Raw genomic sequence first — 26961 nt, forward strand, 5'->3', positions numbered from 1 at the left:
TGCCCCCTAGGAAGTAAAGATATTTCAAGCTGTGTTCTGTATTTTTTTTTCTTTTGATGAATAATTTGAGTTTAAGCAACCTACTGCTCTCTTCTTGTTTAAACTAGAACTTTCAAAGTAGGCTAACTATTTGAATCTGTAATGGTAGGTTTTGTGAATAACCTAACCTGTATTTGAGAATTTTGTGGTTTTAGTTTATGAACGTGAAATGGTCTAGCTTGTTAAACTCTTCTCCTTCACTGAGAGAGTGATGAAGGAGTATGACAATGATCAAAAATTATGTTGGAGTTTAAGCCAAAAGTTACTACTTATTATCAACTAGAATAAAATCTCATGCAATCAGCCTCCTGAAATTTGTACATCAGAAGTTTGTTATTACAAAACCAAAGTGGTACCTCATGTATTAGACTATTTCTCTTTTTCCTCAGTATTGGTTATACAAGAGTATTTACATTATCTCAAGCATTCCTGTAAATAGACTTGATGTCCAAATTATTGTAATGCCAAGAAATTTTTCACCTTTTTCATCTTTGTCATAATTATCCAACACATCTTCTCTTCTGGCAAGAATTCTTTTGAGTGCTGACAACTGCTTCATTTTCTCAAAGTTTGTATTTTGAAAAAATGATTTTATTGTTCAGCTATTTAGAACGAAACCTGTCAGATACAATTAATAAGTGACTCAAACTTGTAACAGTATGCTAAACACTAAATGATGTTCAGATTACTTTTTATTTTACTGATTCTTGGACAATCAGAATTTTTTGGTTTGAATTCCTTAAAGCTGGTGTATGCCACATTTCAATAGCAATACATTGGAACACATCATATCTTCAGGTATTTATTCAGTGGATTAGGATATGACTATACCCCGTGTACTGATGCCCAAATCAAAATTCATGTAAGTTATGATTCCTGCTAACGTCTGGATGATTCTTGTTGACTTCAGTGAACTATGTTTTTCTTTGATAGCTTCTCCAGAAGTTGTCAAGAGCAATGTATCATTTTCAGTTTAATGCATTGCTAGCTCTTTGTTAAGGCAATAGGCTAGGACACAAAAAGGCAGTATGAATATACTTGCGCTGTCCCTAAAGGAATACTTGGGAATATTTTGTGAGCTTAAATACATAACATCAAAAGAAATAAAAAGGTGTATGCGTGCTGAAAGCTCATCCAATTTGTCCTGCTGTGGCACTGGCAATTCTTGTGTGCCAATGCAGCACTAGAGCTTCCCTCCAGGTCTGTGGTTCTGTATGCCAGCTACATATACCAAAGGGAATCTGATGCAGCAAAGAGTGTCAGGGGATGCCTGTGTGTCTTTTCACAGCTGCAGCTTGGCACTGTATCCTCTCCTCTGAGTCCAAGCCCATTGTGCTGGAGAAAAGGGAGCACCGCTCCATGTAGCTCACAGCTGTGCTGTTCCTACTAAGTGTATATCCATGGAGAGGCCATTTAAATTTGAGGAAACACACCTAAATCCCCGAGTCTTCTTTCGCAACTATCAACTCTAATCTGATCTCTAATTTATTTTTGTTCATCCCTAATTGTTTTTCCCCACCCTGTTAACTTGTTGTTTATATTTGTTTATTTTGGCAGTGTTCTGAGGCCAGAATTGAGAGTTTTGTTTCTCTGCTGTGTAACATAAATGTATGCTATATACATGAGTACATATACCAGCTCAATTGTGTTTATTATTTTTCTCTCCCTAACCAGAGTAACACTGTGATCTCCTTGGTATCTTTCTATTTCTGAGCTGAATATACTAGGAAAGAATGACCAAACGTTCATGTCTATAGCGCACTACTTTCTGACTATTACTAGAGGCACGAGAGCTGCAGAGATGTTTCCTGGTGAGCAGACATGAGAGCTGAGAGGAGTTTAATTAACCAGCTGGAGAAAACTGCAAGAGGATAAAACATATCTTGTGGCAGATAGAAAGTGAGCAAGATCAATTTGTTTTCACTGGCAGTATCACCCGCAGAGTAACACTGCTCACAGGGAGAAGGGGCCACGTTCCTATTGAGCAGATGCATAAAGGGAGAGACCAAAACCCCATGGATAGTACAGAGATGAATGGTCACTTAAGAATAAGATGTGTCTGTGACCTTTAACAAAATCTCAAGACCTCCTGAGATTTTTATATCATTTTTATATGATGATTCTAGTGTTGCATTTTTTCTTTATTTTTATTTTTTTAACTAATAGGAGCACATAAAGTCTGGGAACATAATATCTTGTTCATGTGGAAATACACAAAAACATTAAAAAAAAAGAGGAGCAGGGAAGTTTAAGCAAAGAAAATGAACAGTAATGCATTAAATTCATCTTAGAAAAATGGTAATGACCGTCCCTTTACAAAATGATGCGGACTGTAAAATTTAGATGCTTAAGTATCTTTTTTGTTAAGAGACAGAGTTCTGTTTATTAGTGTTAACTGTTCTGGTAAAACGTACTATGAATACCTTTATGCAGTGCAAAATTGCACTGTTTATTTTGCAGTTTCTGGTAGCTGTAAGCAGAGTCTATTTATTCACTAGCATTAATATTAAAGATCTGAAATATGTTGAGTATTTATGTAACTATTTTTATGTAGGTAGCTAGTTTGTTAAAAAATTAACTAGAGAATGCTTTTACTTGGGAAACTTACTGATCTGTTCTTCATTCATTCTCCAGAAGATAAACCCTATGACTAATAATGGTAATCTCAGATGAGATATTTTGAGGAAAGGGAGAGAAAAACATTTTCGGCAGTGAAACAAGCCAGTTCCTGACAGCCAGTAGATGTCATTCTCTCTCTATTTTAATACCAGTTCCTCCTTTTCTCATGATATTTTTCCAATCTGCAAATTGCAGGTGGGGAATGGGGGGAAACATTTATGTTTCACTTTCTTCTGATCAATGTACAAGTTTATATCTTTCTCTTCAGTAATTTAAGGTGTCAGAGTGTGAAATTGGAACTTCTTGATGCAACTGAGGCTGATAAGCTATTGTCTTTCAGTCACTCATCCATTAGCTCTATTTTATTTATTTATTTGTGCATGGGGGTTGTAAGTTTTGCACTGTACATGATTTTCCTTTCTTTCTTTTTTTTTTCTTCCTTTTTTTTTCTTTTTTCTTTACAGCTTCCTTTTTCTTTGCAAGCAGGTTTGCTTGATGCTGTTCCTGTCGCTCTTTTTCTTCCACTTCTGAAGACGTCGAGGCCAAATGCAAGAAGAGGGTTGTAACCCTGGGGAGACGTGTACTGCTGTGCAGAGTCACATAAGAGAACTGTCTGGCACCACATGGAAACAGAGGTTTGATATATTTTTTTCCTCAATACCCATATTGTTAGCTGGAGTCCAAATGCAGAGCTCTGCTGGCAAATGTAGCAAATACAAAGAGTTTCAGCTACAGTAGGGATTTTGCAGTCTTTTTAAGCTAAGCAATTTGAAGTTAGTCATTTCATTTCTGACCACAAATGAACAGTTGGCTGTTTTGAGGACAGTGTGGGCAGAGGGGCAAAACATTGAGGCCATACGGAGACTGAATTGCTCTACTTCTTTAATGCTTGCAACACTGTGTTGTACTGAAAGTAGGAGGAAACCAGCTGAGCAAGTCATTCCATGGCTGGAGGACTTCAGTCACCAGGACTATCAAGCTGACAGTTTTAAAGATACTGAGCTATTATTTTTGGTCTTTGGCAGCCTCTGTTTCACTCCGTCCTGTTCTGTCGCACAGTGACCCCATGTGTTTTGTTGGCCACTGAGATGAGGCAGATGTGTTCCAAAGTGTGCTGACTCTGCTTCAGCACACAGCTCACAACCTGCGCTCCCAGAAGAGCAGTGAGTTTAGCCCTAACTGTGTCAGAGCAAAAATATCTGATTTTCTGCAGCATCAATAACAGGAATATGACCAGATGAAAGGCGGGTTTAGCAGGTGAATTTCAGATAGGAGAATGTTAACTGGGTTTACAGCAGTAAGGTTTTAAATGAGGGTGGACGAATACAGGAGCTACAAAATCCACATAAAGATACATTATTTGAAGCATTTCTGTCTCACATCTTCTCAATGGGTTTACAGTATATTTTACTGTTAAACTCAAAATGTTATGCTAAATGGCATTCTTATTATCTTGGCTTGGGTCTTATTAATGCTACTTAAGTTTGTCTCCTGGCAGTCACTGCAGTGTGATTAGGTGACTGATGTTTGTATGTATTCATCTGCCAGTGCTTGGAAGGAATCTGATCTTCTGTGTGTGTTCTGGGTAATATATGCAAGGAATAACAGTTATGCTGGTCTGAGTCTGGCTGTTTCTACTGCACTTGAGGCCCTGTGGCAACCCACACTGGTTTCCCACAAAGGTTAATACAACACTGGTACCACACACCCTTCCTGGAAAGCATTAAACACAGCAGAGTTCCACTTCTTCTGGATCTTGCAGATGTGAACTTAGATAATTTTTCATCATTAGGAACTACCATCTCAAGCAAATCAGGAATTAAACCTAATAGGACAAGGGACACTGTGTGCAGTAAGCCACAAATGATCATGCTACTGTGTGTCTTAGCACATATATTATACTAATGGCAAAAAAAATAATACTGTTATAGAATTCCTATCACAGTAAAGTGCTAATGTAGTTGTGGAAGGAAAAGGAGTAATAAATCCATGGCTGGCAAGAGATACGAAAGCAAGGAAAAGAGTGGTTTTGTGGTTACTGACCAGCAAAATATCTGTCTACTGAAGATTATATCATCATCTCGGTACTGTTTGCATAGCTGAGAAAATCAGTTACATAAGCAAGTAAAGTAAACAGCCTACTCACTTCTGTCTGTCTAAAGAGGAATAAACAAATAGCGGAGCTAAGTGGGGAAGTTAAAATAAAGAAAATAAAGATACTAAGAATAGAAGGAATCAAGTGCTAGTCAGATTAAATCTATTTGTACTGCTACGAGGCCAAGCATGCAAACAATCACTCACAACCTGACAAAGAAATAAGACTCAGAAAATGGGGATTGTAGCAAAGGGTCTAAAGGACAAAAGATGTTAAAGCTCAGTTGGATGGACAAAGTGCAAAGCTTTTGTTGTTCTGTGGTAAGCATCTGTATACCTTTTGCTGAATTCTACACATTTTTACTCAGAGCACCAAAAATAATGAAATTGCGTCTTACCTTCTAAGCTGTGACTCACTTCACTAAAGGGTCATTGCCCAGACAGTCTGAATGTGCCCAGCAGACAGAGAATACCAAAGGGGAATAGAAATTTACATCATGTCTGTGTCGTGACAAAGGAAAATGTAAAGATCTCAGCTTCTCGGGGGATGCTAATAGGGATCCTTTCAATCTTTGCCAAAAGAACATTATTCAAAATTCATACTGATATGTGATTTGTGACTATGACTTGTGCTTCAGTACTTCGGTTGTCTACTCGTGGCCTGGACTACCCTGCATTCCGCTGCTGAATGGGTATAGAAAATGACTTGAGAAGTAGAAGAGCAAGGACAGGTCTCCAAAGTGCAAAGCAAAGCCAGAGGATCTTGTAATAATTTCCTAATTCTTCTTTTCAACCACATGAATCATGCCATGCAACACAGAGTGTGTGCAGCCTCAGGGATGAGGGAAGGGATGACATGCAGGTACTTCTGCTTTAACCTGCCACCTAATCCCATAAGAAAGGCAAGGGAAATTGGAGTCACGGAAATTGGCACACTCTGACTGCGATGGTATCAAAGCAGTCTTTAGTGAAAAACGTAAGAACTAGTTGCTCAGAGTGAGGATGACTGATCAGCTACTTTTTCACAAAATAGTGAACTTGACATCTCAGCAGGCTGCATCATCTTCTCATTGCACCTCTTGCATTCCCCCATTCCTGTAAGGACCATCAAGACATCCGTGTTAAAGATTTGTCTGCTCTGTATACCCATGGCTCAGTTCAGTCTGAAACAACTTAAAAGGGAAGAAAACAAACAAACAAACAAAAAAACCACCCTGCAGTAGGCTTCCTCAGAAAGCTGTTTTCCTGCAGAAACTGCTGCACATGGATTTCTTTTACCTCTGAGGAGGGGCCACAGGGATAGAAAGAGGCTGGAGAGGAGGACTGCTGGCTGTCCTTATCCCTTTCCCTCTTTGACTTTTCATTGAGTTTACTCTAAAGTGGACTTCACAGGTTTTTAGATATGCCCAATTTGTTCTCTTCTGTATGTGTGGGAGTGTCTGCAATGATTCTAGAGGAAAACAACCTATTAATGTCTCCCACTATGTACTTTAATAATCGTGTCCGATGATTCTAGTAAGCAAAAAAATGAGTTAGTTAGTGCCTTCATTTGCACTGGGAATGTGATCCATCTTTTCTTTCTGTCTAGGGCTCTTACTGCAACAATTAGTTCACCTAGACCATTTGCAAATTTGAAATGATTATATTTTGCAATTCTTTCTTTGCTGTTATCTTTTTCCTTATTCGGGCAGGGAACATCTGTCATCAACTGTGGATAAAGCTTTTTCAAATAGATTTCACTGTCCTGCTGTGCACTGTGGCTCGTATCTTAAAGTTTCAGATGCTTTGTGGTCTGCAGGTCCTACTCCTCCAAAGCTAGTGGTTTCTGAAAGCACAGAGAATTAACCTTTATTCCTCTCTCTTCCTCTGTTTCTGTCTGTAATGTAGACTGGTTGTAATCTTTACATAAAATATGCTTTGACACAGGACTTTCATTGTTTGATCTGTGTCACAAAATCAAAGCAAACCTTCTGTTTGCTTTCCCCCCTCATTCCACTCCCCTCTTTTTCAAATACAATTGATCTGATTTGAATTTCTATGGAAAACATAAAGTGATCAGCTAAAATGTGATTATATCGAATGAAGATCTTGTCCGTTCTAAAGTGTTTGTTTCCATTTGAACATAGATGTGATATGTTCTGCTTCCTCAAATGAAATTTTTCTTTCTTACCCGTGAGCAGTGAGATTGAATCACTATTGTATATGTCCTGTGGTGACACAGTAGATTACTGTGAGGGCCATTTTCCTCATTGCAGTTTACTCAATGAAAGTCAGAACCACATACTGTACGTTAAGTGCAACTATTTTTTGTTTGTTTTTCCATTCAAAGATGTCTTCTGGAATAAGTGGACTCTTCTGAATACAATAAATGTCATGCTGCCTAGCTTCACCCTGCCTTATATAACTCTGTATGAAATAAAAATAACCAAAAAGGCAAAAAGACACCTACTCACATTTTCATGTTTTGCTGTTTACTAGATTGTTATTTATTAGCACCAAGGAAATTTTATACATTTCTATGTTGGCTTTTCTAAGCTTTTGATGACTTGATAGAATTATAATTTCAGTGGGCCAAAAGTATATGATTTGGGGGGTAAATAACTTACATTTAAACTCTACTTAAAATAATAGTGAAATTAATAATTTTGAAATACTCCTTAAAATTGCTCTCCTTCAGTTATTGGGAAAATATAAAGAATAAACAATTTAGGCTCTGGTTTTCTTTGTTTCATTTCAAAGCTGATCTGTAATCTGTTAGCATTTTAGTTTTATTGTGCAGGATTTATACCCAAAATGTCAACTGCAATAAACAAATTTTGTTTTGTCCATTTCTTTTATGGTGAAAAATGCAGTAGCCTTCTGTGGTTCTTTCCTTTTTAGTGGTATTTTTTGGCTATATTACTATATTAGTAATATGAAGAAATTGATACCATTTGCATGCTCAGATTAAAAAAATGCAGAGTCTGGATGTCGATATAAGAACATTCTGTGTATAATAAAACACCTGGAAAGGACCAGTAGCAATTCAGAATGACTCTGCTTGTAATAAGAAACAGAAAGGTCACACTTGAGATAATAAATATTCATGTAATTAGCTTATATGTAGCTACACAGAATACAATAGCAGCAATCACCATAAGTGATTGGAGTGTTTTCATCAAATTCAGCGATGAACGTGAGACGAGGAATATTGTCAGGTGGAATGTGCTCCTTGGGTATGCCGTGGCAGCTGTTCAAGGTGGCTGTTCAAACCGTTGGGGTCATTCAGATCTGCCTGCTAAAACCTTGCTCTCCTCTTGTCTAGTGCAGTGCTCCTCGGGAAAGCATGTGAAAAGCTTCCCCCCCCTTTCAGAAGTCTTTTAGATCTTTCTGGTGTTTGAAAGCATACCTATACGTGGCACAGAACAGCCAAGTACTAATCTGCTTGTACAATTTTCATTACAGAAACAAGCCAGATAAATTAGTCACAGATTTTCCCTGTGTGCTATGATGCTACCTGGAATCTTCTTTCTTCCTTTTTATAACAGTTAAGGCACTAATGCTAGTATCTTTCTGATGTTCCGTTTTAAATTACTGCTTTCTGATCCTTAAATTCTGTCTGAAAGTCCAGCAGGATTCAGCATTCATATCCAGTCCTTAACAACTGTGTCATGTGTAACAGTGCACAGCAACATCTGTCCAAAAGATCTCGCTGATTTGTAGTGGTGCTGGTTCCTAATGTATAGTTTGCAAAATACAGCATTGTTATTCGCCACATGTATTCAGTTATCTTACACTGCATTACGGTAGTTTAAACTGCAAGCCTAGCTCTGCAGACAAGATACCGTGTGTGGAGATGGACAATCCCATGGGGCTTTCCCTACAGTGTTGTTGTCTGAGGAAAAAGCCTGATGTTCAGCACTTGGAGTGACAGGAACTTTTGCCTAAAACAGCTAATTTGTTTATCAGCTTGCTTTGCAAAATTGCAAGCATTTTACAGAGGAAAAAATCCTGAGCAAGGGGATTTGGTAGAGATGTTCGAACATGCCTAAAAAATACAGAAAAAATGAAATACTTAGCTTATATATACAGCTGTTCCATCTTAGGAAGAAGAGAGAAGTGCTCTATCCAAGGTAGTCTGCTGCAAGTGAACATTACTGCAGGAGTTATTACATTATTCCTTATGTTATGGCTGTTAAGCTCTGCACTGCTGTGTGAAATAGCGCCTGAGAAGCTGGGATCTGGATTTTATTATTTCTCTTGGTATCTGTTTTCTGGACAGTTTTGTTGCTTTGCAAGAAGATGCATGTGAGATATGTATTGCCATCTACAGAAGGGATCAGATTAAGGGAAGAAATAATCAGCTCCTCAGTAATGCACTGCAAGACCTGTGTATGTTGTCCTGTTACCTAGAAGCAGCCTAACTGTGGCAGTCGAGGACTGTTTATGGTGCTTTAACAGATTAAAAAATGTTCCAGAATCAGCAGTGCAAAAAGGATATTTCAAATACATTGTGACTGAGTTCTGACACTTTGCCCATAAAGCACATGAGGATGGAGGCTGTGATCCAGGTAGGAAAGTGAAGGAATTGGTAACAGGATTGCAAAGGAGTTCTTGAACAGACCAGGCAATGAGTGAGCATCCATGCCGTACTCAGGCAGATCTGCCATGGTTGCAGGGAGCAGGGGGATCAGATGGCTCACTTCTGAAAGTTCTGAAGAAATAAGATATGTGACTGGTTGTGTTTGCCTTCAGCATATATGACATTAATAACAGCTGCCAAAGAATTTACTTTTTGGTACATTGGAAATAAATAAGATCAATTCAAAAAGTTTTCTCACCAGAAACCATGAAAAATGTAAAACGAGATAGAAAATTTTTATATTCACTTATCTAGAGGCAGTAATACCTTTCAATTTCATCTTGTTCTACAGTGTGGGAATACGAAAAAATGCTAGTTGCTCTTTCAAGGTGAGAGGCTCTTGATTTGGATGAAATCTTTAGCTATATTTATAGAGAAATGTGTTAATTTCCAATTAGAATCAAATTATAGCTTCTTTCAGTGTTTTCTGCTCTCAGAATTCTGAAGAATTTAAAATCTCCAGCAATTATTTCTTCTCACCCAGTGTTTGTTTGTTTTCCTAAAGCAAAACAGAATGAGAAACCATGCAATACGTCAACATGCATATTTAATTCAAAGACTACATGTTCTTGCTTGACTAAAACTAACCAACACAAAACATACTAAGAAAATACATTTTTCTGTATTTTACCAATGCTGAATTTTCACTAGGATTTCAGCAAGAATCCCTTTGAATGCTCCCGTCTTCCTCCTCAGTAACTGCAAAAATGGCTGTTCTTCCAGGGGCCCAGAAAGTTTGGCATTTGTTGAGGAGATCAAATGCAACCTCCAAAGAAAGATTTTACTGTTGTGCTTAATCTTTTTTCTCTTTCTTGAATGATCTGTCAGTTGTTACTTAATGGTGTTTCATGCCTGTAGAATCCAGTTCATAGAAAACCAGGCAAGTCTAAGTGCCCAAGAATTTGGGAACGTTTCTTATACAGAAACCGTTACAGTACTACCTGTACTACAAAACCCTGTATTACAAAACCTAGCAAAAATCTGTGCAGTGAGAGTACCATAAAATTTGGCTAGATGATGATGAATAAATCATAAATATAGAGAGGGTATTTCCATCTCTACAGCAGGTATGTAATAAAAGTTTTTGCAAAGCTGGACAAAAGTAGATGTTTTTCTGAACTGAAAATACAGTGCGGTTAAAATCTTGGGTTCTTCATCTTACCTGTTTTATGGTATTTCAAGGTTCAGGTGAGAGAACTAGGAGTGAAGAATTTGGGCCTGTAAACCAACAGCTAAAAATGTGGCTGATTTTAAGAGCTATTTTTTTAAGCTATATTCTGTGTGTTAGTTGGCAGATTGGCCAGCTGTATATAACTCATCTAACTTTTCACCAAATTGTCATGATGTCTCTATATAGACCAAGAGTTTAAAACTCACATAGGTGGATGAAATAAGTGCAAAAATCAGTATGAATGTGAGTGGAAAGATGATGTCAGATGGAAAGATGAGGTTATTTGTCTACGAATTATGAAATTTTTCAGTACTATTTTGGAGTATGTAAATCAGCTACTTCTGGACATAGCTTTATGGATATGTCTTTCAAAAGGCATTAAATAACAATCATCTCCATTTATAATGTACTGTCTTTTCAAAAGTAAACATCAAGAATACAAACAGATCTGTGAAGAGAAAAAAATATATAAAATCTACTATGAAGTGAAGATAAAATATTTTTTCCCATTTCTTCAAATGAGAATATTTTTAAAGTTATCTTTTAATATTAATATTCTTCAAGTTTGTCCTTTCTAGTCACTATTAGCACGTGTACTAACAGCTGTTAGGAACTGTGACTCCCATTCTCCTCTAGTCAGTCTAAAAACTTTGTGTATTTTATAAAAATATGAGGATATGTCCTGCCTCTCCAAAACCACTTGGAATCTTTTATTTGTCAGTCAAGCAGAGGTCATTCAAATCCAAATACACATGGGCAGTAATTTTTCTCTGTAACAGATGAAAGGAGAAACTCCCATGAGAGGAATGGAGAGATCTCATGGGCTCCCTGAACACAGGACTGGAAAACAGTTTATCTGATTCCTGAGGGAGTTCATCAGCAAAAGTCTCTCTCACATTTCCATTTGCTTCTCTGCCTTCACCAGGAATATGTAGGCACAGTTCCTAGACAGTCAAGTCCAGCCACTGCAGCACTCAGAAGAGGGAACAGAATGGGCACTTTGCACGTTATTGATGTTGTCTCCTCTGCCCAATAGCCGAATGAACAAATTCTTCTTCCTTCCTCTCCTGTTGTTGATGAGGTTACCTGATTACTCACCTGTGCTTGTAAGAACTTTCTGGAATACTCAAAGACAGAACATATATGCCTAAAATGCTTGCTGAATAATCGATGACTAAGGAGAGATCTTGCTAGAAGGAAGAGTCTGGAGGAAAGTAATAGAAAAAACATCTTGATTTTCCAGGGCTAGGTTTAAAGTTTATATTTTGGGAGAGGATGATTATTTATCATGATCTGGAGAGGGACGTTTAGCTCAGAGACAGGACATCAGCTAATACAAGTAATATTCAAGAAAATTATCTTGTAGGTGTTCACTTGAGCAGTATTTATGAATGACCGTCTATTTAAATAATTTCTGTTTTACTGCATATTTTTACAGCTCCTGCATTCTGATAATGATGGTGTGCTAATATGAGCTAGCTGCTCATATAAGCTGCTCATAAGTGCTCATATAAGCTGCTCATTAAGTGTTGTGGGGTGAGGGGACGTTAGTGGGGAACATACTCTTCATCATGTAGATGGTTTTTACTGTGTGTGACAATTAGCAATGCTTTAGTCCAGAAGTTAAAAAGAAAAAAAAAAAAATGAATCCCCCCCCGTCCTTTTAAATTGTTATTACAGCTTCAAGGGGCACATGAGAAAGAAGGCTCCTCCTTTTGTGCATAAAGATTCTCAAAACTGTTCTTGGGGTTTTGAACTCTCTGAGCTGCTACGAAGTCTAAAAAAAGAATGCTTTTGGTGCAGAGGAGATAAACAAAATTGGGGAGGATATTAATAACCTGTGACTAAATGCTAAGTGGGTTGTGATCCTGACACATTTAGATATGGCAGACATTTAAGATATAAGCATTGTCAGAGTCTAATTATTGCAAAATAATTACAGCTGTTGAAGTTGAAGCTCAGGAAGTGTGAAGTGCATTCAAGAATTGCAATTCCCTGGAGATGTGATTAGCTCACAATCACCTTCCCTAGAGTTCTGCTAGGAGATGTTTTATGTAAGAAAAGAAAGGTCTGACAGATAAACAGTGGTTTCATCTGAGTTACAAATTATCCCAGACTGATTGATCTGAGTAGAAAACCGTCCAACCAATCAAGAATAAGGTCTTTTTGCATAGAAAATTGTAGGGAAGCATTAGATATTTATCTGGAAACTGGGACACAATAGTCTGTAGTGCAATGCACAGAAGTGTACATCAGTGATTGTGTTCACTTCTTGGTTTGTAAAACACAACTGCATAAACCTTTTTATGCAAGCCTGTGTTTTTGCCTGTGTGAACTTGATATTGCCCATCTTCTCTTTGTGCATAATACTCCTGTGTATAAAGTTTGTAATTGCTCTCTTTCTTTCTTTCTTTCTTTCTTTCTTTCTTTCTTTCTTTCTTTCTTTCTTTCTTTCTTTCTTTCTTTCTTTCTTTCTTTCTTTCTTTCTTTCTTTCTTTTTTTTTTTTCTTTCTTGGAATTGCAGTCTTTTAGAATATTTAGGGTGATGACAAGTATGGTAACCTCTCAAACTCACTTGTGTTCTTAAAGCTGTGACAGAAAGTCTCTGAAGTAAAGTCCTCCTCATGTGGGGATGGTCTGGGGGGCTGCTAGCACATTTGAAATATTGACCATAAAGCCTTCATGTACTGATAAGAAATCACCCCAGCACATTTTTTAGGCATGTGCAGACACTTACCCTAGATCTTTTGCCTAGAGGGAGGAGACATTTGCAGCCAAGCAGGTCTCTAGTATTTCTTGAAAGAGGAGAAAAGAGAAGCAACGGGGATTCAGGGGGCTTAGGAGATGGGGAAGTGGAATTCTAATTAGGAATTCCCATCGCACAGGGAATTTTTCTCTTTGTTGCTAGCCTTGTAAGTAAGTGTGATTTAATGTGAATTTGGAAAGCTTAATGCTGCCCTCCTGGAAGTTACACCACCTCGTGGGAGACTACCTCCCATCACAAGATGTGGGAGCGGGATGGGTTACACAAAACGAGGAATGTGGCAGGAGAGGATAATGATCTCCCTTATCTGCGTTAGAGTTCTCAGCTTTTTAAGATGTTTTCTATTGCCTGAGTAAGACATCAGCCTTCAAAGACTTTAGGGCTCTTTTGCTTGCTGCATACTACTAATGTTTTAGAACTGTTAAATATTTTAATTGTTCTATTGGGGCTATATTTCCTAAATATATACAAAAGTGCAAGGTGGTAAAAAAATTAATACTTGTGCAAATCAAAAATGACTTTCTGAGGTGACTCAGCATTAAATTCTACACAAAATTTTCCATTCAGGATGAGTACAAGTGCAAAGCATGCCATGAAGGTCCATGCACTTCAGTCAAACACTGTGCTATGAGCTGCCAGATGAATCAAGAGAGAATGTGTATGTGCTTCATAAATTTTAAAAGAATATAAATTATACAGGATGTATGTATGAAAGGTTTTAATTTTTTTTTGCATATAAATCCATCGTATGGTAAGCCTCTCTTTACACACACCTTCTTTACCTCATCTCTGTTCTGAATAGAAAGCATAAACCCTAGTTGTAAGAGGTATCTCTGTTGATTTAGCTGAATACAAAAAGAAAAATACTGCAGGTATGTATTAAGACAATCCAACTTCAACCAGTCCTTTAGCTACGTGTGAAGGTAAGAATAAGGCTGGTCTCTGGAAATACTTGTTTGCTCACTCGGGTTCAGACCTTTTTTTTCTGAGTCTCCAGAAACAGCACCTTATTCTCTGTGTTCAAAAACAATTCTCTATATAATCTTCTGTGAATGTCCACTAAAGTCTAAAAAGGACTCTTTGCACTGTCTAATATTGGTAAAGGTGTATTAAACAAAATGTAAATTGTAATCTAAAACTGGGCTATCAATCAGTTGTTAGTACCCTGTGCTTTTTCCTTGTTTGATTAGGTGATACATGTCTGAACGTGGCAGTTACAGGATTATTTCATTTCTTCTGACAGAAGTATTTTTTGCATGAAGAAGGTTGTTATCCTCTCTGGGGACCAGTTTTCATGAGATACTCTGTTTGTGATGAGCAGAGACATGTTAGATATAAAGACCTCCAGCTTACGAGCTGTGTCTGGAAGATGCACGTTCAGAAACAAGGACTGGAAAAAGCTTCATGAGTCAGTAAGTCACACTGCCTTTGCTGTTTCATAAACTGCAGTTCAAACCTAGCAAGAGTTAGGTTTTTTGTCTTGACTGCTTTACTTGGAAAGGCATTTGGGAATGTCATTGGTTAGAAATGGTTAGCAATCTCCTTCTAATTTCCAGTCTAAGGGAAGTCACAGTTTATATGCATTTCTTCATCTCCCACCACTGGCCTTTATCTAAAATTGTTTCAACTCCTAGTGTTAACCCTGCAGTGCATTTATGGAGAACAGTCATATTCTTTGATGAGCTTTTCCAAGTTTCTTCTGATATAATAGTTTCTTTATTTCTCTGACAGTAACTTTTTTTTCTTCTGTGCATATTGCATTCTCACTTAACTTTTGAAAGTATGAATAACCAGAGCTGTACTCAGCATTCCAGATATTTTGACAATGATTAATATTTTCCAGTCACTCCTGGAAACGCCTGGCTTGATTCTAGCTTCTCGTTTCCTTCTTTGCAGCTGCATCACATTGGTGCCTCATCCTGTGACTGGTGACTAATATGCCTGGGTTTCTCTTCTCTCTGACACCTGCAATTGATGAGCTCATAGCTCCTGGCAAAATTTTCTGTTATTAGTCCTTTAGTGAGCTGGATGGTATCAAGAGCTGAATATGTAAGAGCTGGCTCTGTCGTGTTAGTGACCTAGATAATGTTCCTAATTTTGCTTGTAGCAGCTTTGTAGAACTTTTCAGTTACTTTATATATAAATCTGGGGGAAAGAGAGGGATTATAGTTGTCTGCTGTCTTAGCTAGGGATCAAGTTAGTAAATTGCATCGAAAAGGATGAGAGTGAGAGTTCGGAACCTCCTGAGCTGCAGCACAGTTAAAGAGAATTACTGAAAAAAGTGTCACACTACCATAGGTGTGCTCATTTGTATGACGTGTATGGCTCTTGAGAAACTTAGAGATGCTAGAAAGGAGGAACCTCCTTCATGAGGCCTCCCACAGAGGTGGCCACAAGTGAATTGTGAATCTCAGAGCTTCTTCTAAGCTTCAAGGAAATGTTAGAGTTTTAATTACAGCAGTTTATGAAAGCTTGTGATTTAGGACAAAATAGTTACTCTTTTGTGTCTATATCCCAGTGAAACACATGAAGATAAATAGGGATATTAGTTTCTGGGTAGAGCCCTCGTTTTTTTGTTACAGTACCTTTTGAACTTTAGGAGAGTGGAAGAAAAGCAGAACTGATGAATATTAATGAGTTTGGCCTGTGCTCCTATTGAATACTGGGAGACACAGCCACTGGAGTAGAAAAATAGAGGCAGCTGGTGGGCAAGAAAAATGATAAAGGCAATAAAAGAGTAAGATCTATAAAAACATTATATCCTGCTATATTTAAGTTAGGTTTTCAGGAATATATTGGCAGGCATTTGTCATATCAACATTACCTGCAGCAAGTACATCAGTGCAAATTCAGTCATGCCTCTACAAAACTCACCTAAGGACTTTGTGAACTTTTTATTTGCTAAGAATTCCCTCTGCTGTGCTGCACTACTGACTGTATCTGCCCTATAACTTACAAACACAAGAGAGAAGAATGATTGAGCAATGCTCATTTAATTTATTGTTGGTAGCTGCCTTAATTCCCCAGAACATTATATCATGCTATTTAGCAGACATTTGCACAGCATTTTATATTTAAAAGTCCTTCAGGTTATAATTTCAAAAATAAAGTGCACAGCCAGAGGAGAAAAAAATATAAAAAGAAGAAATAAGATTGATAACCAGAGTAAGATCTATTTTTTTTTTTAAATTATTAACATTTTCAAGGTCAGAAATTTTATTTTTTCAAAAAGTAAGTGTCTAAAGACTGTAAGTTCTACATGGAAACAGGAGTAGAAAATGAGGGGCAGGTAATTTCAAATACTGAACCTGGCAAATGATACTGTAATGTATGATGTAAATGATAGCAAGTGGAAACTTTGAAGGGTTGTTGATTTTAATTCTGAAACTCGTCACTTTATTAAAACTAAGATACAAAGCACTTTCTTGAAAAGGGTGTATGTACTTTTCCTACAAATCATCTCCTGTCTACACAGAAATACTAATTTTCACTTCAGAATATGAAGAGTAGGCAAAAGGTTTGGGACTAAGTAATTCTAATTATATAGTATTAAAACACTATTGTCTATTTAAAGTTTAGGTAAAAGTCTCAAAAAGCTTTATCTACTGTGAAGTTGTGCTTGTCTTCTTTATGTTTGGTCTACTGTCACTTCTCTTTCATGTTGTCATTTATTACCTTCATAATTATTCTTTCCATTGTTTTTAGAGCTGATTTAAAATTTCAGTTCATAAATTTGTGAGATGGATGATTGCCTCTAATTTTGGTTCTGTCTTCTCAGAGGTTTTTCAGATGAACCCACTGAGACATAATTCACAGACACTGCACAATTTTGGAATAAGAATCATTTCATTCTTATTTTATCTCACCTTCCTCTTTTTTTCCTTTCATTCTTTGTAAACTTTCTGGTACCTTAAAAAAATGAATGAACCTGTATAGGTTATAATCAGAGCAATTAGCACCGTTCCTGCACGTACAAATCTAATATGATTTTTTTTTTAGATAGAAAAATATTTACTGGGAATAAAGGCACTTTACGTTATTAGACCTTGTGCCATTCAACAGCACTGCACAGCAGACAAACTCTAGAATCTGAGTTTTCATATGAAAGACTGTTAGATAATTGACTCGAAACCTTCACTAGGAAAAGTTCATTAATTTACTAGAAATTTTCATGGGGACAGATTTCTCTTTCCCATTATTTCCTCCTCTCCAATTGGTTTCCCCAGGATCCATCTTCGAGAAATGCTGAGGTCGTAGACCTCAGGGACGCAGGCTGATAGCACATCCTTTTCTCCTCTCTTCAGCACAAGTTTTTCCTTTGACTTAGAACACCTACCCCAGTGCATGTGTGGGACAGTTAACTTCAGCTCATTAGGCACAAAACTGTACAGCAAATGGAGGGCCACAACCATCTCCTCCCTTCTCTTACTCCTGCAGGGTAATGGTCTAATAGTTTCTGGGACAGGGTATAAAACAGAGTAGGAGAGGGCAAGGAAAAACTGGCTCCGTAAGGTGACAGAAAACAAAGCATGAGGTCATCATGGCAGTCCTGGTGCGTCATATTTTTGAAATTGGATGCTTAGATCAAAGTATTACTGCTGTATTAGAGTATCTGTCATCAGTAATCAGTAGTCTGTGTGACAGAATGGCCAAAGTATATGCATTATTTAATAAGTGTCTGTTTTCTCAAACTAGGCAGCTGGTTTTTTTTGTTTTTTTTTTGTTTTTTTTTTTTAATTAGAAAAATACCAGTTCTGTCATTCATTATGCTGGGAATAAGCCTGAAACAAATCAGAATGTATGGTACCACACTAAAATGCTGAAATGTCACAGGAGCCTAAGAGACTGTTAAAACATTGAAGCTAAAGCAAGAGGAGCAAAAGGAGACAAAGTATTTATGTCAATATTAATGTAAATAAAACTCCCCCATATTTAAGGGCTGGTTATGAGATAGTTCCCTTAGATGAAAGAGGAATAAACCATTGAAAAGGATGATACTATAAAGAAATGATTGATAGGATAGAAGAAAGGGACACTCATTTTAGATGGTTGCAACAGGAAGATAAGTTGATACATTAATGGAATAAATATAATCAATTATTTTGTGTAATATACAGTTCCAGACAGTTAGTGAAAGTAGATGAGGGCATATAAGCCAGAAGGAGACAATAATACATAAGAAATCTGGAGGAGGGACAGATCACAGTGGGGTTTAATTGCTTTAATATTGATTAGATAACCTGTTAGGTATTTTGGAGGGAATATGCATTTCTAAAGGTAAACAGGAAAGTTCTTTAACTGGTTTCTTGATCAGTCCCAGTGGTCAAACACAACTGTATTTGTTATTATCCAGAGGAATGAAAATTATGTTTAAATACAGTACAATTAGGGGAGCAGATGCCATGTGTTAGTAATCAATATACTGGGAAAAAAAAGGCGAAACTTATGGCTTGATTCATCATGGATGTTAAGAGTCTATGATATTCTCTTAAAGTAATGAGATGTGGAAATGCAGAACGTCTTTGAAATCTATGTGTGTATGTGACACCTGAAAAACAGGTGGAAGTTCCAGACGAATAGTCTGTAAAACAAGGAGGGAACCATAACTACACTTGATCAAAATAAAAAGCAGGCATAAAACAATATTTTTGTAATATACGTACATCATTGGTTTGGATAGTACATTCCTGGGAGATAGTAGTATTTATTACTCTGTGTGTGTGTATATGCATATAAATAAAATGCAGAACTTGATCTGTTTTTAGCTTGGACAACTTCTGCTCTCATTTCAAGTCCAAGCAAAGAACTGTGTGCCAAATAATTTCTCTAATTATTCCAAAACAACTTGATGACCTTATAAAAGAATTCTGCTTTTTAAATAATTTAAGACATGTAGCCATTGATTTTATATTAATATGTATCTATGTAATAAGTATATATTTATGCACACACATGTATATTTAGTTATTTGGATTTCATGATAGCCTCATTTTTTTTATTTTTCTGGATTCACTATCATAATTTCCAAGGTGATATTCTTTGATACAAACCAACTTGCTGGATTCTCCAGAAACTTCCAACAGAAATACAATTGGTGCTAATTCCTCTTCCCTCCATCAAAGTAGATGTCACTATCAAATAGTTTCACTCTTTCCCATTTGGAACTCAATTCAAACTTCTGGCATGGAGCTGGAAGGAGTTCCTGAAATCCTTCATTGCAAGTCTCCCAAAGCAGCCATTTGTTTCTGTGGAGTACCTATAGAGACATCATGTAATAGGAATTTTCATTTTAAATACATGATGATTTAGAAACTATTAAGACACTATTAATAACAGGGAAGCTTGCCATTTGATTCCTTTCATTAAGATTAAATGTGAATTGTGTAAAATAAGTAGTAACAGAAAGTTTAAAAAGGCAGTGAAATGAATCAACCCCTACATTTTAACAGTCATTAAGGAAGACAATACAAGTATTTTTAAGAGAATAGTACAGAATCTTATGTGTTAGGGAACTATACAGCATCATAAAGATCTGGATTGGAGAGAGTTAGGTGATTTTTTGGGGCGTGTATTAGAGATGAAAGTTTGCTTATTGAAGTGCTGATAGCTGATACTCAAAGTGATGGATATGAACATGGGAACAAATTATTTCTGTAGTATAATTATCCTCTCATCAGAATGAATTTTTTTCTTTGATGTCCCTTGAAGCTCAGACATGTCTTTCTTCTTGAGCTTGAAGTCATATTTTCAGTCTCACATTCAGTAAACATTCTTAAGCTTGTTCCAAATCAAACTGGGTAGATCTGTTTTAGACCTGAATGCCTGCTCTTCCTAGGGAGTGCCCCAATACGTGGGTTATGCAGGCAACTGGCATTGCTGTTTAACCAGATAACTTCAAGCACAAAAACTTTGCTAAAGCCAGCACAACACCCTGAATTTATCTCTTTAAATGAAAATACGGTCTTGTTCTGGTCTTGATGCAATCTTCGTTGTCACTAGATACATCCACACCTGGACAAACTTCTAAGTGGCATGGTACCTTGTATCACATAAGGAGGTACATTCCTTACAACTTCTTACATGAATTCTGGAAAAAATTCTCCTTGTTTCTGTTGTGCAGCCATCTATTGTATGAAATGAAAGGGCTGTTAGAAATATTAAGTTTGAGAACAATCTATCAAGTAGTTTACTTTGCTTAAAATTAGCACAATTAATTGCTGGTTGCAGCAAAATGCATCAGCAAAACTTCCAGCACCCTTTTGTTAGCCTTCAGCACTTTACATTTAAAATGGCAACTCAAGTTGCACTTGAATGCGATAGCACTAAATTGTGAGGAGCTGTTGATGCCCTCGGGGGTACAGAAGCCTTGCAGAGAGATCCTGACAAATTAGAGGGCTGGGCAATCACTAACAATATGAAGTTTAACAGGAGCAAGTGTTGGATTTGGCATCTGGGACGAGTCTGGCACAGACTGGGACAAGAGGCTGGAGAGCAGCCCTGTGGAAAGGTATCTGGGGGTTCTGGCTGACAGCGAGCTGAGCATGAGCCAGCAGCGGGGCCTGACAGCCAGGAGGGCCAACCTTGTCCTGGGGTCCATCGGGCACAGCGCTGCTGGACGGTTGAGGGAAGGGATTGTCCCGCTCTGCTCTGCACTGCTGCGGCCTCAAGTACTGCAGTAAGTTTTGGGCATTGCTGTATTAGGAGGACATAAAACTATTAGAGAGCATCCAAAGGAGGGCTACAAAGATGGTGAAGGGTCTGGAGGGCAAGACATATGAGGAGCGGCTGAGGTCGCTTGGTGTGTTTGGCCCGGAGCAGAGCAGGCCGAGGGGAGGCCTCATGGCGGCCTGCAGCTCCCTCACGAGGGGAGCGGAGGGGCAGGCGCTGAGCTCTGCTCTCTGGGGACAGCGACAGGACCCGAGGGAACGGCATGGAGCTGGGACAGGGGAGGGTCAGGCTGGGGGTTAGGGAAAGGTTCTGCACCCAGAGGTGGTCGGGCACTGGGACAGGCTCCCCGGGGCAGTGGTCACAGCCCTGAGCCTGCCAGAGATCAAGAAGCATTTGGACAAAGCTCTCAGCTACATGGTCTGTTTTTTTGGGTGGTCCTGCGTGGAGCCAGGAGTTGGACTGGATGATCCTTGTGGGTCCCTTCCAACTTGGGATATTTGGTGATTCTGTGATTCAAGTTGGTGTCAGCTGAATCACTGAACTTTTTCTGTTTTAGATGGTTATTTTGAAATTGAGCAACAGGGATGGAAGTGTGGGGTTGGGATCACTCAAACAACAGAATTGTTTATTCCTTTGCTGCATTCAGAACAATACCTTGGAGAAAGAAGTTCTTGGCCATATCAGTGGGCTATTTTCCCCTCTGTATGGAAGTAGCTGAAATATCTAACATGAGTATTTACAGTAAAGTCCATTCTTCAGTGCAGTGAGCCAGATGGTAGTTTTGGATGACCTCCAATGGTCCACTCTCTGGAGTCACTAAGTAATTCTTGAAACCAATAATTAAACCACTAAGCCACAGTATATCAATTAATGCTTGAAGAGCTGCTCAAGAAAATCCTTCATACAAAATATTCTTTTGCTTAATAACTGAAAGGATAACTTTTCCTTCTTTAATTAAGTTGAATGCATACTTTACTTAGGAAGAATGCTAAGTATTCATTTATTTTCCTTTCTAATTTTAATTGTAACATGTGTAGAAGCTTGTAATAAATATGTTCACCTAGTAAATGCTTTGTTTTTGCTTTCTCTATTTTGAAACAACATAGGGAAACAGTAGCTACTTCAGATGACCCAGGCCAGATTCTTGTCTTCAGCAAAACATTATGGCACCAGTTAAATCAACAGAATGACGTCAGTTTACTCTGAGAATCCAGAATTAAGTAAGTACTTTCAAAATCAGCTTTTTTTTTTTTTTTTTTTTCCTCCTTAAAAGCAAATGAGGGTGGAACATGTAATTTTTTCCTCTGAATTTTCTTTCACACAGGATTTTAGACTTTGCAGAGTTTCTTCCTTTGGAATAAAGCCACATTGCATGACACCTTGTGAAACACAACAACTTTTCAGTTTCGAGTTTTGATTCCTCTCTTTTAATTACATATGAGAATAAGTCCAGTAAATGTAATTCTTATGTTTGTGACAAAACAGCTCCAGCTGTTAGTTAGGAACATACTGGCAGGCCTGCCTCAGGAAGCAGAGGTGCTCCATGATGTTGCTTGCTGTTTTAGATGGGCATCTGGATGCTTCCTGACTGCAGGGAGCTTGTTCTACAGTTCTGGTCTCCTATTTGCCCCTCACCTGTCTCTCAGTACAAATCCTGGAGTCTTGGTTTCCTCTTGATGTGGGACCAGAACTATAAGGTACGTTGTAGGCATCATTGCATGTGCACTCAACAGGCAAGAAGTTGCTCAGACTATATATTAAATTAAAGCCATTAGTAAAATTAGTCTGATTAGGCCAGACTACACAAATGAAGGAAAATGTAGTCAGCTCTACCACTATGCTGTATCTCTTTCACTTGTGCTCATAATAACATGTGCCTGCTTATAACATTTTCAAAACTTTATGTGCTTTTCAGTCATGTCTCATTGCTTCTTGGCAAAATCTAAGTAAAAAACCTCCAGGTTTTTCTGTATCTTTTATTCTCTATCTTCAAGACTGTTCCTGAAGTTGTAAAATTATTGACTGTTCTGAATGAAAAATGTGCTAAAAGAAATAATTGAAAAATTTATTTTGCCATCTGCAGAGAAACTGGCTACTGAGGTTATTTGATTTTGGCTTTTATTAAACCACGAACTTAGATCAAAGATGGTAAGACATTATAATGCCAGAGTACAACTAATGGAAAAGTAAAGAATACAACGAATGTCTTGAATTCATTGAATCTAATTCAGATTTATGTCCTCTCTGCTATCATACTTTCATTTAAAAACATTTAATATATGATAATCATAAAATAAATGTTACCACACAATAGACTTTTCTACAAGTAGAAATATTTATAGAGATATATTTTTCAAAATCAACAGCAGGATGGAAAGCTGTAACTTATGGTTGTTCAAGCCAGTACTGACCATTATGATCACAGAATCACAGAATTGTAGAGGTTGGAAGGGACCTCAAGAGATCGTCCGGTCCAACTCCCCTGCTGTTGGGGGCTGCATTTTCCCAGCAGGGAAGCTGGAATAGTCAGTCTGCAGACCTCTGTCACCTATGCTGTAATTCCCCATCTAGTTTTCAGTTACTTTTTATAGTACATTTTAATCAAAACCATAATAATTTTTTCTCTACCCTGCATCATTTTATAGCTTCTCTATCTTTCCTAAACTTTCTCCGCTTGCATCTTACAAGTGTGAAGTATTTGAACTGATAGAATGGCAGGTACTTTAGGATGCAGTTAATGGAATAGTAAAAGGATTGTAAAACTCAATTCATTCTATAAGAGTACATGACATTTTTGAGAAGGAAACTGCTTCTATTCAGTGTCAGTCACTGATATTTCCACAGTGCGTTCTTTGGGGGGAAGACAACAACAAAAAAGGAGGTGAACAAGACTTGCATCTTCTGCACGACATCTGGTAATATCCCCTCTAAATCTCAGACAAGACTCGGTCTGAAGCCTATGCCTGTCTATCAGAACATACGGATATATGGATATATACAACACCCTGATGGTTCTGTGTTACAGATCATCTTGTCCTGTGAGTTCAGATAGAAATGTCTTGAATACAACATGCATTCAGAACATTCAGAGGCATTTTATTAGTCAACAGCTTTACATTAAAACACTTGAAGAGCAGACTGTAAGATCTGTGAGGTGGGTTCTGTGAGTGATTTGAGGAGGTGACAGCTACAGGCTTCTATTATTTGGATAATTCTTCATAGAATTTGAAGTTTTTCCCCCTATTTTTTTTCCTAACTCTAAATATGATCTTATTCTTAAGACTGCCATCTATTGCTCTTAGCAATAACTATGAAAGCAGGTGGTTTCCCTAGCTCTGGAGAAGAATGACTCAGTAGGGAGCTTATACTGAAATTGCACACTAGCTAAAAGCTATTAAACTTACAGGAAACAGTCTCTCACCACGTGATGACCTGTGAAACATGCACACTAAGTGCCCTGCTTTTTATTTACACTAAAGGTAGTTTGTACCTCATTGCCTAAGTACAGTATGCGCCCACTTAAAAAAAGCCCTTGAGTTCTGGATGTGCAATATGGCTTTTGAGCAAATGAGAATTAGGCCCTCAAGGTTTGACTCAGTCCTTTCTGAACACTGTGGGGAGATAAAATCACCTGCTGAATGCAGGAAAAAAGTGGTCTTAATATCAGTAAAACAGGAGGGTGCCTGGGTAGGTCAGTACAAACAGCCCCCATGGTAATTATAACAAACCATTCCGATGTTAAAGAATGATTCCAATTATGTCATGCTGTACAACATTTCTCCTCAAAAACATCTGTTTTCAAAATAGTTGTGTTATTGTCCACTGTATGTAAATGTTTAGTTTCCATAATTGCCCCTCAGTAGTTTATTAGCAAAATGGACTTCTGGAATAGGCTCACTTGATTTCATATTGTGCTTTTATAAGGGGTTGAAAGAGCACCTGAAATCAATGCAAGGTTTTATTCAGTCTGAAAGAGCAACATACCTGCTTCTAGCCAAACCAGTTGTCCTTCACTTTGGGAAAGTGACTGGCAAATCAAATTTAGCATTTTTATCAAATATTATTGCAATGATCCATGCTATTAGTAGTTCTCTTTATTAATTTTCCTCTTTTTCTATGGCTTTTCAGTCTTTTGGCTAAAGGTTTTAAGTTTTTCCAATTTATGGGGAAAGAGAGGTTGGCAAGCCGCAACAGCTGATGGGAAAGCATATGAGCAGTGGCATGACAATTAGTGCCCAACCAGACTGCGTGCTTAGGGTGGTAACGGAGAGATTACTACCTCCCTATGCACAGTAAATTCACATGCTTTGAGTGTTTTTTGGCTTAGCTTTTTTAAAAGTGGCTGGATCTTACATGCCATGAATAAGTTATGCAACTGAGGATAATGGGACTCTTTAAACTGTGTGATCCTTTTCAATCTTGGTTTCCTAAGTCACTTGTGACTTCAGTCTTCTGCACTACACCTGCATAACATTCAGCAAGCTCCGGGTAACAAGGTAGAAGGGGTTGTCTTTGTGCTCAGCTGGATAGTTGAAATGCACATCTATATGTCATGACTGAGGCATTCTCTCCAATAGTGCTGAAGTCCCTTTAAATTCCCCTGAAGGAAACACTGACAGGGAAATGCAAAACTTTATATATAGTTTGCTTCCTTAAATGATACGAGAGGTGTTATTCACAAGTCGGAGATGGATACCTGGAAAGACACATTTCTGAATTAACGATAGAGGAAAGAATGTAATTGCATCAGGCAAACATTGCAAGCTCCTAAGTCAGGTTTTGGTATATTTTCCCTCTTGCAGATTAAAGAAAGAGATAGAAACACAGACAAAGTGGAAAATGTTTAGCAGTCTCTGCAAGGGATTTGGAACAAGATATTTCAATGTCATTATAAATTTAATTAGTGCACTTTAGAGAAGTTTGTGGTATATCTCAAAGGAACAGTAACAAAACACTAAAAAGAAAATAGGAAAGATTCCAAGTTATATTTAAAAAACAGGAAGGCTGTGAAATGGAAGACTCAAAAAGCAGTAAATGCTAATGCTGAGGCTACCCTTGAGAGTTCAGTTTGCCCCACTCTGGGCATATACGTTATACTTTCCAATTACTAGGCTACATATATATATATATTTTTTTTTTTCATGAGACCTATGACTTGTTCAGCTTACAGGATAAATAATACTATCAATTGTACAATATTCATTTTTATTTTTAGCATCAAATGGGACATTGAGTCATGTAGATAAAAGTTGCCTAAAGAGCCAATCGACTTTATCTGCATAATTTTGAAAACTGATGACTTGATTTTCCATATAAAAAAAAGGAAAGATATTTTATAGTTTTTGGTATGTTCTGAGAAGTCTTCCTCAATTCTTCTACCTTCATTTTTCTTTGGCTCTTTTCTCTCAGCAACATCTTCCTCAAAACTCATGCTTATCTGCCATGTATCTTGTAGCACTGGGGAGATGACGTAGTCCTGTCTGAGCATAGTAAACTGTGACAAAATGGATCATGCTCTCAGGAGCAATGAAATTCAGATAGAGCATAGCAACCAAACCTTAATATCTCTTACTTATGCTATGTGAAATGAGAATTTTCAAGTCCTGACATTTGAATTGATGACTGTATGAAATTCAAGACTTCTTAGCATCTCTATACCTTTTCCAATCCTTAGTCTTGAACATGCAGATACAATAACCCGAGAACAAAACAATTTTCAAATTTTTCACTTTGACCTTGGCAAGCAACTTGTTTTCTGGTTTCAGGAAAGACTGAATTACTTTTATTCTGAAATATGAAGATCCATAAATGCACAGGTATATCTGTAGGTTTGAGAGGTAGATACCTCTCAGGAATATAGATGCAAAAGTTTAAAGTTAAGCAAACTTAAAATTGACTAGAAAGCAAACTTCTAACAGTGCCCAGCAACCTTAATAGTAGATATCACTAGTGGTGTTGCTCATATAAAATATTCATTTTTAAAGT

The 26961-nt window shown here is 37.6% G+C and overlaps 1 protein-coding gene across 15 annotated transcripts in view; it reads left to right on the forward strand.

Annotated features, from left to right (window-relative positions):
- Nucleotides 1–26961, forward strand: part of LOC136786400 (protein FAM210B, mitochondrial-like) — a 324869-nt gene that overhangs the window by 170917 nt on the left and 126991 nt on the right. For 12 of the 15 annotated variants that reach the window (XR_010824954.1, XR_010824959.1, XR_010824949.1 and 9 more), the window contains exons 5-6: nucleotides 3145–3293; nucleotides 22083–22196. The gene's annotated coding sequence lies outside the window, so the exon portion shown is untranslated. Of the gene's footprint in view, nucleotides 1–1713; nucleotides 2111–3144; nucleotides 3294–20460; nucleotides 20984–22082; nucleotides 22197–26961 lie in introns of those variants that run through there. The other 3 variants (XR_010824963.1, XR_010824965.1, XR_010824961.1) reach the window with 3 other exon arrangements.

The sequence above is a fragment of the Anser cygnoides genome, chromosome 14 (genome assembly GCF_040182565.1).
Source record: "Anser cygnoides isolate HZ-2024a breed goose chromosome 14, Taihu_goose_T2T_genome, whole genome shotgun sequence".
NCBI classification, from domain to species: Eukaryota; Metazoa; Chordata; class Aves; order Anseriformes; family Anatidae; genus Anser; species Anser cygnoides.